General features: G+C 40.3%; 1 protein-coding gene across 8 annotated transcripts in view; it reads left to right on the top strand.

Annotated features, from left to right (window-relative positions):
- The window catches only part of SMPX (small muscle protein X-linked), a 40,639-nt gene extending 21,937 nt beyond the window's left edge, over positions 1 to 18,702 (top strand). For 6 of the 8 annotated variants that reach the window (XM_082075341.1, XM_082075342.1, XM_082075340.1 and 3 more), the window contains exon 5: positions 17,388 to 18,702. The gene's annotated coding sequence lies outside the window, so the exon portion shown is untranslated. Of the gene's footprint in view, positions 1 to 6,659; positions 6,855 to 15,185; positions 16,817 to 17,387 lie in introns of those variants that run through there. The other 2 variants (XM_082075347.1, XM_082075346.1) reach the window with 2 other exon arrangements.
- The last annotated feature ends 462 nt before the right edge of the window (positions 18,703 to 19,164 follow it).

The following is a 19,164-nucleotide window of genomic DNA, read 5'->3' as shown; positions in this document are numbered from 1 at the left end:
TACTCATTTGCCTCAGAGAGGCACTACAAGCTCTGTGTCTCCCAAAGTCTCTCTTGACTGTGGAGGTGATCCTTTTGTATGAGCTTCCAGTGGATATAACTGCCTGGATTCTACCTTCTGTTAAATGTCTCCTGGCTGGCTGACTCCACCATTAAAGAGGGGAGCTGAAGTGCTCCAGACCCTGGGGGTATTCAGTCAGGAGCAGAGCATAGATGGCCCAGAGCCTATGCCACCACCTTCTGCCAAGGGCTGGATGAAGGCTGGCATTGTCTTCCCTTGCCAGGGTGCAGTAGCATTGCTCAGGGGCAAATCCTGGTCCTTCCCAAGAGGAAACTGACTGTAAGGAGACATACAAGGTTATAAAGAGAAGAGAGGGAAGTTGACACCCTTGTCTCACCCATCTCACCTTATAACATGGGTCCATTCAGAAACCTTCTGCCCTGTAGAAACCTGCTCTTCTGCCATCTCAAGAAGATGGCACTGCATATGCTGTTAAGAAACCTTGATCTACTTCTGCAAACAGCATTGTAAAGCTTATGTGGAGAGCTGTTAAGATACAAATAGAAAAAGTTGAAAACAATCAGATTGTCTTCTGTGGGGCTTCAGCAATGTCCTACCTAGAGCCAGAAGCCATTTCCCCTTGCATTAGATTTACGGTGTGAACCATCTCCTCCAGATTTATACTGAGCACTTTTTTAAAAAACAAGAAGAACAATTTGAAAACATGCAAGAGAAGGAACGTGCTGGTGGTCCCTCCCTTCTGCCTTGGCTCAGTGATTATCACACATACCCAGCCAGGATGCATGAATAAAGAACATCAATTCCTTCTTCTCCTCAGAAGGATTAAAACCCACATTTCTTGCCTCCCCGGAGGCTGCAAACTACCTTGGCAGGGGGGACCCTTTCTTGACTTTGAGCTAAAGCTAGGCTGCTGTGCAGAAATGAATTTAAATTAATCTGTGGACAAGTGAGCCTGACGGCAGCTTAGTGATGTAGAGCTCGGCTGGCAACAGGGAAACCTGCTTCCATGTGCCTGTGGACGGCTGTGTACCTTGTCTAAAGGCTAAATTGTGTAACAACAGTTTCCTCAAGCTGTGCTTTAAAAGAAACCAAGGTAGCTGCTGCTGTGTTTTTGTGCAAAGCCTGATGCAATTAGGTAGGTGCTGAGGAAGGTCTCTGTGGAAACCCACCAACTTTCTGAACGCTGCTCAGGGTTACATGTTTCTCAGGTACTCAGCTGAGCAAGTTGTCAAAACTCAGGTACTTGTAGATGGGCATGAGCATGATTTAAGTGTACGGTGTAGTCAGACCATGCTTTTGAGGGTCACAGTTTCGGAGTTAAGCACCCAAGTTGGGTGCTGGGACTGTGTTCCACTCCGTTGGAACTATGCTCCTGAATTGCTTAAGTGCTTCTCAAAATCCCACCCCAAATCTGAATATGCAAATTGTATATTGTTCATTTTTAAGAGTGAATGGGCCTCTGTGTCTTTCTGCAGTCAGATCCAGGACTTGCACTGATAGAGCTGCAGGAGTACTCCAAAAGAAACTACTACATATATGTTCTGAGAAGAGATGAGCCAAATCAATCTTTTCCATTGGAGATCATGATGGTGCAAATTCAAAACCAAAAAATAATTTGTCTTGGGTGCCTTTTTTTTTTAACAGCAGGTGATTCCTCTCACCTTCTCCTTCTGTTTCTCTGTGGAAAACATACTTTTTGTTGTTATTGTTTTGTTTTCTCAGTTTGTTTAGCCAAAAAACATTTTTTTTAGTGAAACAGGATGTCATGGTAAAATTTAGTTCTCCCATGTATTTTCTCAGTCCTAATACCTCATTTCTAAATGCTTGCCTGTCACAGATTGCAAAATCAAGTGTTAACAGTACAGTCTTGTACAGACAAGATGCTGTAACACTTTCATTTATGTTTTGAGTAAATCAATTTATTCCGTGGGAAAAAGATGGGCTTACATTTGAAGCTCTAATAAATGACAAAACCCTATAAACACAACAGATATATATGTATATATATATATATATATACACACATATGTATACACACACTAGTTATTGATGTGAAATAACTTCATGTGTACTGCAGCTGTATTTATCAACTATTAAATGACTGGACAATAAGCTTTACAAAGAAGAGACAATTACCACGCTACCTGCAGTAGCTTTGAAGAAGCAAGATAATGTGAGGAATTAAGCATATCTTGCATGGACCAGATGTCAGAATACACAGCTTTCTAATACAACCAGTTATATGTCAAGTTAAATTAGCAGCCTGAGTATGATGTCTCGCCTTCATGCTTATCCATTTCTGAAGGGATCCTCTGGGTCATGTACAAGACGGCTGTCAAATTTCCTGAGCTGATTAAGACCTCTTGCATTTCCACGTCAAGGAGGCCACGAAATTCAGGACAGGAGTGTTAAACGTTCAGAAGAGGCTGCAGAGACTGTGAATTAGGGAAATACTAGTTTTGACAGTTAGCAACCACTTTCTTACAAGCTTTCCTTTTCCTCCATTTGCTGGATTTTTCGATGTATTTGACTTCATACGAAGTGCTACGCATTTCAGAAAAAGTATTTGCATAGTGCACAGAGACCCCTCAGTCTTGATTTGAATATTTTGAAAATAAAACCATAGCCAAGTTCCATCTCTTTGTACCTGTATTTGCAGGGGTGTGATCACAGTTTCCGGCCCTTTCTTTTTATTGCATGTGCAAGAACTGAAAGAAAACAGGTGGATGAATAGTATCACAATTAATCATGGTTCAATAATGCATGATATTATCTGTAGGCATATCAGATGTACACTCTATTTATATGGAACAACACTCATACATTATGAGTTCTGTTGAGAAGAAGCCATATGACCAAGAGAAAGTAACGTTTTTAGAAACTGTAACTAGCAGAGAGTCAAATGTAAGCTATTTGCAGTACAGCCTGGGTAAGGTGGCAGAAGAGGCAGAATTCATGATAAATGAGTTGGATACCTCTGCTCAAATAGCTGATGTTTCTATTTTCTTGCTTGGAGAGGAGTCCCTTCTCAGTGTGTCCAAGATCACAGAGCTTTCTGCTAATGCATTAAAAGCAAAGAAATCAATCTGAGAAAACTTACTGCTTCAGGAGCAGCAGCACTTGGCTGGCACCAAACCCACCACCCCCACACCTCCCATCCTTGTTCCTACAATACAGCTGCACTAAAGTAGTGAGGAGAAATAACCTCCCTTGCCCTTACACCTCAGCAGGGATCACTAAACATCCCTTTAGCTGGCTGGGATCTCTGGGGGCATCTTATCTTTTGGCTGAAGGGCAGCATGGAACAGTGAGGCTTGCCTCGCAGCGTTTCAAACTGTCCGAATGCCAGAGAAATCTCTGAAAAACCCTAAAATTACAGCAAAGCTGCATCCCTTTGCTGAGACTTTCAAACAAACCCGAGATCCTGGCAAAGCCCTCGCTAAGGTTTAGCTCTAGGCGGCTTCTGGAGAGAAGCGGGACGATTCTCTTTGCTAACTTTAATCGCTATTTAGTTTTGAAGCCCTGAGCACAGCCGGCGGCAGCGGAGGAGCCTTTGCAGGGCGGTCCCTCCTCCTCCGGTTGCCAAGGCGGGAGGTGCTGGCGCTAGGCGCTGGCGCTGGCGCCCCCCCAACTCCGGGGGGCGGCGGGGAAGCTTCGCCACGGCCCCGGCCCCGGCCCCAAACGGTTCCAGGCCCGGCCCTGACGCCGTCACTGTCCCGGCCCCCGCCCCGCCACGGCGCTGGGCAGGTGGAGGCAGGAGGAAGGAGGATTTCTTGGGTTTTAAGTGCCAAGGAGCCTTTTGTCCTCACTGGCGAAGGCATCATCTCTCTCAGTACATAAGAGATTTGTGTAAGTTAACCCGCTGGATTTTTTCCCTTTCACCGTGATAGCAGAAGCAGGTTATCCGTGCTGCTGGCCATTCTGGGTTTCCCTGGCTGCCACTGAAACGAGCCTTTTTACTTCCCCCAACCTCGTCTCAGTAATAACGTAAAGCAGCAGTCTGTCCTGCGGCTCCTTCAGCCATGTGAAGTGCTAAAATGCGAAAGTCTCATTTCTGACTGTTATTTCTCTTCTTGTGCTCACTGGGTTTATCATTAATGAAGGCCTTTTATTTCTTTTTTTTTTTTTTTTTTTTTTTCCCCAAACCATTAATTTTCAAATGAAATTGTGGTTTTACCAACTCAACTTATATAATGATTCTAGTAGAGAACATTGCTCAAAGGGCTAAGGCTGAATCTAGTTGCTTTACACTCCAGGTTGCTGGCAGGATTTTGGGCGGGGTGTGATTTTTTAAAAAAATTATTTTTACGAAAGAAGTGGAAATAATTTATTCCAGAGAGAGAAAAAAATCACAATCAAATATACGTAAATACTGCATCGTGACAGTAACTCTTCACGGAAACTAGAGGGCAGACTTCTAAAATACTTCAAACTCTCTGAAGCTGTAAATAGGTACCACACCGGCTTTCCAGAAAAACACTAAGTGCCTGGCCTCGAGGGGTTTTCGAGCTTAACCAGTTAAATGCTTTGCCTTCAAAACACTGGCCTGAGATGGCTCAGGAAGCTTATAGCATAATAATAATATTAATTGCTGTGCATCGGCAGGTGAGCAGCTCCTATTTTAAGTCTGCTAATTATTCTACCAAATATAACCAAGTTGCCATTTCCTTATGCCTCCCTTTGTCTCAAAGTTGTTGTGTCACGAATTGTGTCTTACTGTGTACTAGAAATCACTTTGGACTGAACAGGGTTTTATTATTGTTGTTGTTGTCGTCGTCGTTATTATTATTATTATTATTATTATTAGTGAGTATTGCTTAGCATCTGCATAGGGCTTGGCTTCTGACCCATTCATTGTGGCATGTTTACAAAGATCCTTGCAGTGGCAGGCAAAAATGGAGAGAAGGAAATTAAATTAACAAAAAATTTATTTGGATTTTTTTTTTTTTTTAAATACTTCTCATGGTCTGGTCTTTGAGTCTGTGGGAGATGGGGCATACAGTATAATTTTTAGAGTTTGGAATTGTCAAAATGAATCTTGAAGGGCAGCATTAAAGTATTTGACATCACACACCAGAATGGAAGTGGAGATCAATGTAGCAGGAAACTGGGATAAGGCAGAAGCTGTGGAACCATTCTGGACATGCCAGTTTCATGTTATACTGCAGAGCTGTGCCCTTCCCTCATCTGGACCACAAAAGTGCAGGAATATCTGGGGTTAAACCATACAATTTAGTTTAAAAACACAGAATATTTATCCCCTGAGTAGAGAAACTAGCTGTTTCCAGCAACTTCTGGATGGCAGAAGTTTTGAGCAGGAATTAGGGATTTCAAGTCTGGCAGACTTGAAGTTTTTGGCCCTTGGAAGCCCCGTCAAAGGGCTGCACCAGCCTGTTGGCAGCCTGCCGGGAGCCAGCACGGGGGCTGATAAGAAACTGCCCAAATCAGTCATGCTCAATGTTCCATGTTGCAACAGAAGAATTGCTGAAAGCAAGATGTTTCCATAAAAAGTTACACTTTCAAAGCATAAACCTTTCCCAGTGGAGAAATGTTCCATCACAAAATGTTGGACCAGTTTGACTCTTGGCATATTCTAAGGTACCAAAGCTCGTTGCATTTTAAATAAACTTCAGCAGCCTCAGCCCATGCCAGCTCTCAGACAACAAATCAAACTCGGCTTTTTCTCCCATAATTATCCAACCTAATAATTCTCTTGTCATTTTCCTCTTTTGCTTCACTGAAGGAAGAAAGGTTGTGTTTGCAGTACACCAAGATGCTGTTTGCTTTTAGTTTCATTGCCCTGGAATGTGAAATTCATAAACAGTCATGATATAAATATATATAGCTTTAATCCCAAATTATGTATGTAAAAGCAACACCAAAATTCAATTACCTTCAGGACACAGATGATTGGGCTTTGTTTTATAAAACACTTTGTGACATAGTCCTTTCTAAAACCACCATGAAATGCACATTTTCTTCAGGGACAAATGAAAGACAAATTTTGCCTTGCCAAGGTTTGAACACATGGCTCTTCAAAGTCTAAGCAATTAACACCTAATGCTTAGACGTTTCCGCTCAAACTTTAAAGTTGCATGAGAGGTGGAGAGTATCTGCCATGAAAAATGAATGGCAGAGCTAGCATCCTGGAGGATATGTGAATTCTGAAGACTAATTAAATGAAAGTGCTGAGGCAATGTTAAAATCTGGTAGGAACTGAAAAATCAGACAGTATGGAAGCTGATGGTGGGTATTTATGTGTTTGCCAGTGCAGGCGAATTAACACACTGTACAGTCTGCCTTATATTGTGCTACTTGAAAACTACAATTTATAACAATTTTGCCCTGACCATTTCATATCTGCAAAATTATGTGTGGCTACAAAACTAACACAGTAGCATTGAGTCATCTTTTATACATACTGGTATGTCTCTGAAGTAACCTACGTCACTTTAAGTATAGGAGAAAGAAAATTTGGTACCTATATCTTACCTTTTGAATATGAATAACCACTATTAGGCTACGTGTTCAGTTTTAAGCGATTAACTGATGCATATGTGAGTAATTTATCAACTTACTATTGCTTTAATATTGCTTTTTATAATTCAATTCCTCAACTTTTTTTTTTTTAAAAAAAGGAAAAAGCCATCAACTCCACGAATGTCAGAAGGCAACAAAGACCAATGGCACTTTAGAAATGCCATTGGTGAGGACATGCACTTGTGGACCCCACAGAAATCAGCAACGAGCCAGATATTTCACTTTCTGCAGCCTTTGCCCCTGTAACTCTACCATCTCCAGCAAAATAAAAGTTCAGATTATCTTAATTACAATTTTTGATTTAAAAATGCAAATATTTTTAAACTCTTCTCAGTATGCAAAATCCATGCAGGTACCAAGCAGTGTTGCTTACCACTGAGCATGCATCTCTGGAGAAAATGCCAGCTTCTCAGGACTATTAAGTGGCAGCCAGCATGACAGTAACAAAAGACATGAGCATTAAAGTGTGACATCAGAGAACCCTTTCCCAACAGCAGCATTTTGCTGTGTGATATGTTGCATTCAGATTGGTGAGAAAGTTTTGTACATAATTTACAGTGGAGCTTTTAATATTTGATTGGAGAGCTAGCACCAAATGAAGTGCCAGTGTAAAAGAAGTCCAAGGCAAGTGCCTTCCTCCAGAATGTCTTTCATGTAGTAAAACAATCGCTTGAAAATCGTTGCTCATCATTTAATTATGTAGCAGAGTTCTGCATTTTAGAGTTCATATGGCGTGAAACAGCATGATCTTGAGAGTGATAGCCCACTCCAAAAAAGCTTTTATTGTACTGTTTGAGGGACTAAAATAAGACTGCTGAAAGGATTCAACTGGAAGATATTTTACTCTACAATAAAAATGTCAGTAAAAATAAGGTCACCTTTCTCCAAATTTCCATCTTTCAAAATCAACTACTTTTAATGTAAAAGAAAACTAGGTAGCCTGAATTTTCACAGAAAAGCACAGAATATCTGGGGATTTTTCAAAATTTTTAAACAAAATCAGGCAGTCTTTGCATGAAGCTCTGTTTTGTGAGATTCCCAGCTTCCTGTCCGTCCTGAATAACAAATAACATTTTTAAGTACTTCTAACACCTGTTGTTCAGCAGCTTCAAACCCTCGATGCTATGGCTGTGGTGCAGACACAGGCCATTAAGATTGTTATAGTCCAGGCTATTGACTGAGGATTTACAAGGCCACGAGATGCCACCACATGTCCTCTTTTGCTGCTTGGCACAGGCCCTGGTGGTGGCTGGCCCACGCAGCTGCCTGTAGGTTGCTGTGAGCTGAGCGCCTGGCCAAGCCTGGCAAGGCTGGTGGGGTGAAGCTTCCAGAATAGCGAATGGGACTGCCATGAGATCAGGCAGCAAGGTTTTGAGAAGTGCCAAATGCCTTTGGTCCCCATGCTTGTGCTGTGGGACATGAAAGGGTTTGACTTTTTGGAGCCGTAGTGCTTGCGATGTGTTAGCTCATAAACCAGCCAGAAGGTTGTGGCCCCTACGCTCATAAGTCCCTTTTGAAACAGTCTAGGAATTCTGGGGTTTTTTTAACATCATAATAATTTGACCATGTTTAATCCAAGCTACACAGCACGATGCCAGTCATTGTGTTCTTGCTTCCTGTACTTTTGCCACAGACACATGTGAGGCATTTGCCCCCCAGTTATCCCTGTGGTGGGCTACCAAGCACTGACTGCATGGAGTCCCTGTAGCAAGAGCGCTCACCATAATATACATTTTCTCCTAGCTGGAAATTTGACTTTCAGAGAAACATCCTGGTTGAGAAACTCCAGTCATGCAATTAACTCTCAGCAGGTGCATTTCATATTGCATCAATGAGCGCCCCTTACAGAGCCTTCATCACCTTCAGTACAACAAAGACATCCTGTAGCTTCAAATGTCATAGCGTCTTTGGACTTTATCTTTTAGTAGCACATTTTTATTGCTGATTTTTTTAATGTGCTGAAGATCTTATGAATCTTTATTTTACTTCTAATAGTGCTTAGCCTGGCCCCTTCTGTACATTTCTTTGTCTTGTAGACATCACAGTTACCAGTCTGAGGCTGTTTTTCATGGGGGGACCTAGCAACATCTTTTCATTTTTGTGGTGCACCATCACCCAGGTGCATTTCTACTGTCTGTTTTTCACCCTGTGTGTGCAAGCTGGTTTTGGTTATCGTTGGAGAAATCAATAGGATTTGTAGCACCTCAAATTAAACAATAAGCACTTTGCAAGGTTGGCTCTCAGGCCTTGGCTACCTCACTGATGAATTTGCTATGACAATAATTCCTGAAGTTTCACTGTCTCTGTTAGCCTTTGTCTTGAGAACCCGAGTAGCTATTATAGGGAATAAAAATGAAGTAAAATTAAACTGTCCCAGAAATCCCTTTCTAATCTCAGCATCATAAATTTTTTACTGCTTAAGCTCTTAAGGTCATGTGGCTTCATTAACAGACTATTTGGGCATACGTGCTAATGTGATCAGGATGATACCTTAATAAAGGAACCGAGCCCTTGAGTGATGCCTACATTGAGAATCCAAATCCTTTTTAAAGCAGAGGTGCTGTAGGTGAATGAGAATAGCTTAACATGAACTCAGAGAACAAATTTTCCCCCATATTTATTAATAATTACAACAAATAATAATTCTAAGCATGCACCTGAATGAATGAACCTAGCAAGCTTTAGTAATGTACCACAGAGGAAAAATATTTGGGTGGGTTATTTTTATTTTTTTTCAACTTCAGAAGGCAGTAAGTTCAGAGGTAGTAAGTACCACAGCATAGTTCTTATTAACAGAGGTAGAAGGAGGGACTGCAGCACCTCATCAATAAATTTAATCACAAGTATATACTACTTGATCTTCCCATTGAGAATCACAAATGACCTCATACGCTCCAAAAACTGAAGATAGATCTGCAAAACCATTTTATAGGTATGCCACTTCAGGTTATGAGAAGTTGGAGGGAAAACATTAATAAAAAGCAGAAAGTCAAAAATAAAACCTGAATTTAATGTGAGGTAAACGTGTTACAGCCACCATCTTTTAAGACGTAAACTGTGGAGAGAAAATGTTGAGGGTAGCTCCAGAAAAAGTCACAGGAGAAATACTGATAATAGAAAGTATATCAGAGTTTGTATAGGTTTTTTTTTGTAATACCATTTTAAAGTGTTATAAATAATCAGTCCTTAAAAATTCAGTCTTTTTATGAACTACTCAGTTATGATAAACTTTGAGATATGCTTTCCTGACTTTGAAACTGTTAATTTTTACCCTATAAACAGCATATTTATACCAGGGTCTGTAGTGAATCCATAAGATGAAAACATGCTCATTAAGGGTTTACTTCATCTAAATGATGACAACTAGCAGCCCATAACATACTGTTTTAGGCAGCTTTCTGATCTCAGCCAAGAGATGCTGACATAAAGACAATTTAATAAGTAGAGCAAAACCCATGCACACAAGCAAAGCAAAACAGGATTCATTCACCACTTCCCATGGGCAGGCAGGTGTTCAGTCATCTCCGGGAAAGTCGGGTTCCATCACACATAAGGGTTACTCGGGAAGACAAATACCATCACTCTGGATATCCTCTCCATACTTTTCTTCCCCCAGCTTTATGCTGACCATGATGTCATATGGTATGGAATATCCCTTTGGTCAGTTGGGGTCAGCTGTCCCAGCTGTGCCTCCTCCATCTAGTGCACCACCAGCCTAATCACTGGGAGGGAGGTATGAGGAACAGAAAAGGCCTTGACTTTGTGTAAGAACTGCTCATCAGTAATGAAAACAGCCATGAATTATCAAGACTGTTCTGGCACAAATCCAGATCACAGCCCCATACTAGCTACTTTGAAGAAAAGTAACTTTACACCAGCCTAAACCAGCACACTGATGAACGTATAGAAGCCAAGGTGTTGCTTCAGCAGGCTTCAGCTAGGAGTCTATGTGCAACTGTCACTGTAAATAATATTCACATGTATGATTTGTTGATGTGTTCTCTTGTTCACGCTTACTAACTCTCTGGGAACCACTTGCAAGAATCAACTGCTGTGCCCAAGTAGTTGCAATCTCCAAATAACTAAGGGAACAACCTAGAAACCAGGCACAGTTTAATATTTCTGCACTGAGCCAAAAATCCTTCAAAGAGCTTCAGCCGCATACTATCTAATGTGGATTTTGACCACTTCAACTATTATGGCAGCCATTAGGTCAGTGCAATGCCATTCTTAATTGTGTTATGCCAGCTAAGTACACAATTTATACCTTTCAAAAATGCCACAGGTATCTTCCTTATTTGGCAGGTCATAAATCTCCTGCCATAACATATTGATCCAAAAGACCTTCAATCAATAGCTGTCACTTTGGAGCCACTGGGCTAAACTGTTTCTCTTCTGCAAGTCCTTTTGCTGACAAAGCTTTTTGTCAGTGTAGGTAACAAGTAATTTTGACAACAGTATAATGCAAGGATTGCTTTCACTTGACTGTTTTTTTGTCTTAAATGAAAAGATCTATTGCGGTTGACTAGACATGCTGTTACATTGTGCTCTATTGCAGCTGCCTTGTGCGTGTACTACTGAACCATAAACAGTGGAAAGGGTCAAAACTGTCCTTAGTTCCTCATGTCATACTGTCTGAGGACAGATGTAAATTAAATTGAGGAACAACATCTATATGAGAAAGTGAGCATATGGCTTTCAATAATTTCTTCATAGTGAAAATAACCAAAGATCATTATCAAAAAGATAATGTCTTTATTTCAGTGGAAAAGACGTCATTTTTGTCTAATATTCTATGTGGATGAACCTAAAGAATAAAAGTTTTGAACTTTTTTGTTTTGAAACTCTATGAGTATGTATATGTGCAACCTGAAGCTCAATTTTTAGCTGCTTCCTCTCATATTCCAAATGACTGCAGGTAAAGTGCAAGAAAATATAGAAGAAATTATTTAATCAGTAATTCACAGATTCACAGAATAGTTAAGGTTGGAAGGGACGTCTGGAGGTCATCTGATCCAACCCCCCTGCTAAAGTAGGGGCACCTAGAGCTGGCTGCCCAAGACCATGTGCAGAAACTATGAATGAGGGCAAATATATTTTAAAAGGTATATGAGAGATACTCAGATATACAAGAGTGGCTATTGTTATTTTGTTATTTTTTAATTAAAAGAAGACTTTTCCATTTAGTCAACCAGCTACCACTGGGAGAGATTCAAAGGATGAATTTATCTTTGCGACATAAAACATCTCTGATGGCTCTTCCTGGTATTAATAAGTTAACCTGGAGCACATTTGATTTCCTACTGCTTCTTCCACCATCCATGTGGACAGTGATTCCAGACATGATGTAAACATTAAAGCAGTTGCACAGAAGAAGATGATCTTAGCAAGTGCTGACCACCAAAGCGAAGTGAGGACAGATGAATTAAAGCAGATCCCTTGGCACTTCAGGTTACCGTCTCAGGAAGGACAAGGCTTTTACCAGATGTGTAGGAGACTTAGGGAGTCAAAGGAGATAGTCCATCTCTTTTTCACATTCTCAATTCACTAGAACAATCAATATAGTTATGTCCCTGGATTTACCTTTTTCACAGCTTTTTCCTTCTGAAGATTAGTGTGTTTGTAAGTCTAGGCTAATTCTGCTCCAGACTAACAAAAGTTCATGAACTTTGTCCCCTTCTTACCTTACTGAAACCGATATCCTTTTCATTCCCAGGGTGCTATTTGCTAGGAATGCCCAGATGTCATTTAAAAGTTGTGGGAACAAAATGCTTTCCTGGGTCTCCTAACCCCACAGGAAGTCATTACCTTCATTTCTCACTTGCACTTTTGAGGAGGCATTTTTTGACCCCTTTTATCAATTTTTCCCAGTCAGTGCAAAATTTGATTTAAGCAGCCATATGTGTTGTCCATGTGCAATGCTGATGGTATGTAATGAATGCTTTCAATTGATTATAATCTTTAGAGTTTTCATGATTTAAATCATGCTTCACAGCTTGGTTAAAGAGTATTGTAAAGAAAAGACCCAGTTCTCCAACTGTAACCCCCATCTGCTCCCAAATAGAGGGCTTCTTGCTGCCTTTTCTTATATACTGCATGCATGACTGTGATAGTGGTGAGTAAGAGATCTATAAATGGGTTCTGGTGAGGAGTAAACATCATGTGGTCGTTCACTTTGGAAGCTTGTTGAGTGGGAGGCATTTACTGAACCTTGGTGCACTTGCTATAATCACTGATTTTCTATGGAGTGATAATGGGATATGTCTGTTTTCTCCTTCGTAAAGTTACTTCTTATAAAATAGGCTGCCTTAACAGAATCTTAGGGTTAAATATATATAAGGCTGGAAACTGCTCAAATAAAGACAAATTTTATTTAGCCCTCAGGTGATTCATGGACAGTCTTTCATTATATAATATTAGCACTGAATGTGGTCATTTTATTGCATATACAGCCAAAATCTGGATTAATTTCATATTTCATCTTCTTTTAGCTAACATGTTATATAAGACCAGAAAATACTGACGGTTGGAATTACTGGTGATTTTTTTAGGGTAAAGCTTTTATCTGCTTGCTGCTAACTAGTCTGGGCATATTTTCAGGTCAAAAAAAAAAGGGAGATGCAACATTAGAAACTGCCATTTTGAAGAAGAAAAAAAAAAGTGAGATTAATATATTTAGAGTTATTTTTGAAGTTGCACCTATGTTGAATAGCACATAAATTAAATCATTTATCACATAAAAATAGCCACTGCTTTTTGCTGTGGCTAGAAAACTTGGGGACCCAGTCTTTTTTGTCCCAGAAGCTAACACTAGCATCACACTGACTACAATCACAGCCCTGCAGATTCTCAGAAAGGAAACACAGAAAGTCTTGAGGGCTGAGAAAAACTCTAATTCCATTATTCAAAAAAGCTCCTAGGCATGTGCTTAAGTCCATCCTTAATCAGGACAACATTTAAGTATTTGCTATCGAGTACATAATTTTCTGTTTTCTTTAAAATGGCAGAGTGTTGTTCAGTAGAATAAGGTTGAGTGGAGTGGCAAGAGAGGCTCTGGTAGATAAGCTGCAGCAGCTGGAAGAATAACCAGGGAACATAAATGTGAGGATTATTAATGTACCACGAGCAACCTATTTTTGAGTTTACAGACTCCCATTGATCTCTGGAGGAGTTTGAGCTCTAAAAATAACGTGCCTTTGGGATCTGGGAGAGAGAGAATTGGAGCCGGCTGGAGGGAGGTCTGAGTGGATTGGAACATCATGGGGAGATAATAGAGGGTCTGTTGACTGCAGAGGGAGTTCAGGTAGCAATTATAAGCAACCAGAGAGCAGAGAGTACACCTGAGAGAAGGATAATATTATTAGCAGGTGTTTAAACAGCACTGCTTGCAAGCAGTGTGCTTTAGACAAAATTTGAGAACAGCAGGCTTGATTTTTCGAAGCATCTGAGCACTGAGGCGAGGTTTATCATCATGGCAATTTGGTCGTTCCTCTATCTGGATGGCAAGTGTCAGGGTTCTTGGGTGTTACAGTATGTTTTTGCTTCTTCTGCTAATTAGCTAGTCTTGTAGGTGCATGGCCTCCTAGAAGACTGGGTTACTTTTAACTAGAGCTGCCATGTCTCACTTGTGACTGGGAGAACTGGAGACAGCAAATCTTTTGGTGGGACCTGCCTACTGCCTACTAAGACTCCTGTGCCGTAGGAGTGGGGAGAGGAGAAATGCTCGCTCAGCTAAATGAGATTTGATGCCAGTTGGGACATTTCAGTTCTGAGGCATAAAGGTATTAACTGATATTAATTATTATTTTAGTGGGACCTGGGTACCAAAGGTTTGGGATCTATAAGGAAATGACAAGGGAGTATTTGAAGAAAAGGAGCATGTGGCTAAAAGTAAACCCAGCAGCCAGATTACTTTTATTATTAACAAGACAGGGATATAGTATGTAACACCTTGCTGGTTTAGTTTGTAAACTCACTGACAGTTCCACAGCAAAGCAGGAGCAAGCAGGGACCTTGCACCTCGCTCACAAATCCACCCTGGCCCTCATTGAGTGGAGGACAGCTTCCCTTGGGACAAACAAAGGCTCTTCCCAGACTCACAGGCTGTCTGAAGCTTGAGAGCACCTCTGGAGACTGTCCAGTCCAACCCCCTGTTCAGGACAAGGTCATTGTCAGAGTCATGTCCAGTTGGGTTTTGAATATCTCCAAGGATGGAGACTCCAAAGCCTCTCTGGGCAATCTGCTCCACTGTTTGACTGCCCTGACAGCAAAAGATTTTTTTTACATGAAATTCCTTATGCTTCAGTTTCTGCCAGTTGTCTTCTGTCCTGTCACTGGGCACCACTGAGGAAATCCTGGCTCCATCTTCTTTGCACCCTGATCACCAATATCCCTGAGAACTTGAAGTGCAGAGCACAGGTGGGCTGGTATTTGGAGCTCAGGAAATAAGGAAAGGCTAAACTATAATACTTGGAGAAGATAAGCATGGAGCTCCCATTCAGGGCAGGTTTCGCCTCCAGGATGATACCTGCAGGAAACACAGCTTTACCATCTAAGATGCTGAATCTGCTAGAAAGTTACAAAAAATGTAATGTAATCCTAAAACCCAGAATGTTAAATTACAGGTGTCCTTCATGCCATAAACCAGCTCAGGATGTGTTTGAAGGCAAAACCTGACACTGGCCTCTTTCAGCAGAAGAATCTGAAAACCATTGTGACATTGAGGACCACATTATGCTCAGATGTGCCTGCTGCTCGCTGCACGCTCTCTCTCCTGATCCCAGGCTTGAGCACCCGAGTTTAATCACAGCCAGAATTGTTTTATCCACCCACACTAGAAAACAGTCACCTTGTGACATTCAGGAACAGGCACAGAACAGTTTGAAAGAGAAAAGAGAATACTCAATGGAAACACATAGAGAGCATGTGTAGGCAGGTGTTAATTATATAGGACAGGATTACACGTGCATGCATATCCTGGGGAGCCGTCAAATACAGCCTTAAAGTTGGATTTTGTCTTTGAGATCAGAAAGATAAGTACCTAAAATTACCTTATTGAAAACAAAATTCAAATGAAACAGAATAGTACATTGCCTCACTGAATCAGGCTATGAGACAGGTTGGTTGATTGCTAATGGCCATACAGGGTTAGTAGCACTATGTGTAGTTTTATGACCTCTTTTTTGTGGACAATGACACCCCCTCACTTATTTTCAGGTCAAGTTAATTAACATTCAACTTCTTTATTCAAAACTCGCTAGCACTTTCAAGCAGTTAGCATAGGCCAGGTAGGGTTTTTCTGCATAGCACCTCTTTTCCCCAGGGAAGCCTTTCTTCTCAAAGCTAAGCAATTCCAGTCTTTTGAACGTCCCTCCAATATTTATTCAAATGTGTGCAGCCTACACATGTTCAGGAGCCTAGAAAAGACTGATTTTATGTAACACATCATGAAGTATAGAAAGTTGTCTTTTTTCCTCTGTCCCGTGGTTGTTTTTTTTTTTTTCCTCTGCTTTCATATGTGAATGGTTCAGGAAATCAATAAAATTTACCAAAAACAGAGATATGCCTCCACCCCAAATGCTTACATCTTAGCTTTTTAAACCTATATGCTGAGAAAGTTAGTGTATTGAGCTTTTGAAAGTTATTTGCAAAACCTGTTTTCTTCAGTATTGAGCTGTCTGGAACTGCTGCTATGAACAGCAACTGCCAATACTTGTTAACTTCAAAGAGAACAGGAATAGACCCTATGCTGGGCTTCAAATTAGCTGTGACTATGCAGGAAAGAGTCGCTCTAGACAGGTCAGTGGAAATTGCTCATCATTCCTCAGACAGCAGCTAAACACCTCCCCACCTCACTTTACATAAATAAATAAATAAACTCCCGTGGAATTTATACAAACAGCACAGAAAATACTATTCTACCATGTCTAGAATACTGTCTTCAGTGCTGGTCAGTCATGAAAATTAAAGCAGAAGTAGGGAAGGACTGAATTTGTGACAAAAATAGTTACAGGAACAGATACACTACTAAAAGAAGAGAGGCTGACAATCCCTGGGACTGTTCAGTTTGGACAGGAGACAAAGAAGGATGCTAACTACCAGTAAGGACTCTAATGGGCAAACAGAGGAAGCAAGAGAAGAGGATAACCGAAGCAACTGAAAAAAATATTGAAAATTAATATATATACACATATATGTATATGTCAGTAAATAGTATTTGCTGGTAAAATTAAATGTTATTTTGATTTTTATCGAATTGATGTGTCCCTACTACCTGTGGTGTGGCGTGATATATATGTCCATATCAGTAAGTAGTATTTCCTGGTAAAATTAAATACTAGTTTGATTTTTATCCAGTTGATGTGTCCCTACTACCTGTGGCATGGCCACACTGCTGTGGCACAGTGCAGGATTTGCCACCGGTGCCAGCAGAAGCTGCACTGGGGCTTCCCCAAGCATGAGTCCCAAGATCTGGGCAGGGCTGGACCCTGCTGGCCCAGGGGAAGGGGCAGCCCAGGAGCCCCCCCGCACCTCACCTGCAAAACTCAAGGCTTCATGGACCTGAGCTCTTAACAGAGTCATTAAGTTTCATCAGACAGAGATTTGGAGTGTGGGTGGAAAAAGCTAGTGGATCAGAAAGATTTGTTTCACACCCACGCTGTATTCCCTGAGCTTGGGTATAAACAAGTACACTGAGTGAAAGCAAAATTGCTGGTGCAGGGAATATACTCCCCCTCACAACTTACAGGTACTTTTCTGCATGCCCTCAAAATACCTGTGAATGCACCAAGTAATGATTAATTTCTGGTCTTGTATTTGTCACACAGGTCTGACAAGAGAAACCGAATGTATTCCAATGAATGAAGATAATTTGAAATATTTTATATATTTGTATGAAGACTATGAACTTCCTAACTCTGCAGTACCCCATAGGAAGCATCTTCTTTGTACGTTTATATCAACACTTTCTTGCTGTGCGTTTTGTTTAACATAGGGAAGTATTGCCGAAATTAAACAGAACACAGCAACTAGCAATTAACATGTATGTATTGGGGAATAATTTTGACTTGAGAATGGGGAATAGTGTAATTTGAAATTTGAGAAAAAGTGGAATAAATACTTTAAAAAAAATTATTATTTGTAGACAATTGGGTTTCTTTCCTTTTGAAAAAAAAAATCAATATGGACAAGAGGGTTTTAAAATTATTTCACAAAATGCAGAATAAATGAGGAATGTAACATCTAGTTTGCTATTGTGTATTCCAGGTTATAGAAGAGGAATTGTGTATCATGTATAATAAAGGAAATAAAGGTATTAAAAGTGATGGTCTTTCTGATGACTTCAGCTAAATTCTTTTGTTATAGAGCCCAAGTATTTATTTTTCTTAAGAATCTAAAATGCACTGGTGCTCTGATATTTATGCATCACCTTTACTTTCTACAATGAAAATACAAGATGTGAGCTAGCTGACAGCAAACCTGCAGCCTTTATTCAAATAAAAAGATCAACCGGCCTTGATGGAACATGCTCCTGTATATAGGTTGGAGGATCACAGTGTTCAGAAGCCCAAATAAAAAGGGGACACTGAAATGCTGATGCTGAGCAAAAATCATGTACGATCACATCAACTTTTACATATGATGATTAATCCCTGACACTTGTTTTATATGGACTGTACATAAACAAAAACTGTTCAATGCATATTCTATTTTTGGAAATGATATCTTATTGTCAGAGAAATTTAATACACCATGTCTCCATGGTCTCTATTGTGTTATTTACTGTGAAGGGATAAGAGGAGCTGTTTTGTAATAATATTCTTCTACTGTTGATTGAAAACTATTCTACATGCTCTGCAACTCTCAGCCTGCCTCTTGTTTATTCAATTAAAATAAAGATAATTATTCTGGTTAGAAAACAGATTTCAGGATGAATATTGCTAACAATGGCATCCATTTGATTGTTTTTTGCTACATCAAATAGCACAAAAGCTAACTGGCAATATTTTTGTATTTTAGGTTATTACATATATTTGCATGGCTTTGTGCAGGAAATTAGAAAAGAGTTCTACTTGCTGTAGCTCAATTAAATGGACATTATTGTATTTTTTACTTTCAATGTGCAATACAGACATCACTTACTATCCTGTTTCATCCTTATATGCTCATGGCTGATTTCCCTTAATGCATTCCTTTGAGGCGAACATCCCCAAAAGACAGGTTGAAATGAAAGTGTCAAGAGGCAGAATGCATCAGGAGCACCTTTCATTTACATACCAATAACATTAACATGTCTATTCAATCAAAAATGAACAATTTCCCCCCACACTGCATTATCAGTCACTGAGATTGGACTGGATTGTTCCTGCCAGCATGAAAGTGATAAAAAGAGGAGAAAACACAATCCCTCGAGCCAAAAGCATGTTGAAGGCGAGATGAGTCAGGGCCTCAGCTTTCATTATACTTTATTCAATTTAAAAATACTAATTTCAGAGAACTGCAGAAAGGTAAAGCCTCATTCTTCCCACTCCTTTCCCAGTTAGGAAACTTGATATTGGAAATTCTAGGGGATGGGGAGACCTGAGACCACATCCCAGTCATCAC

Source organism: Streptopelia decaocto (genome assembly GCF_964273445.1).
Source record: "Streptopelia decaocto genome assembly, chromosome: 1".
Taxonomy (NCBI): domain Eukaryota; kingdom Metazoa; phylum Chordata; class Aves; order Columbiformes; family Columbidae; genus Streptopelia; species Streptopelia decaocto.
This window is presented reverse-complemented; position numbering and strand designations above follow the sequence as displayed.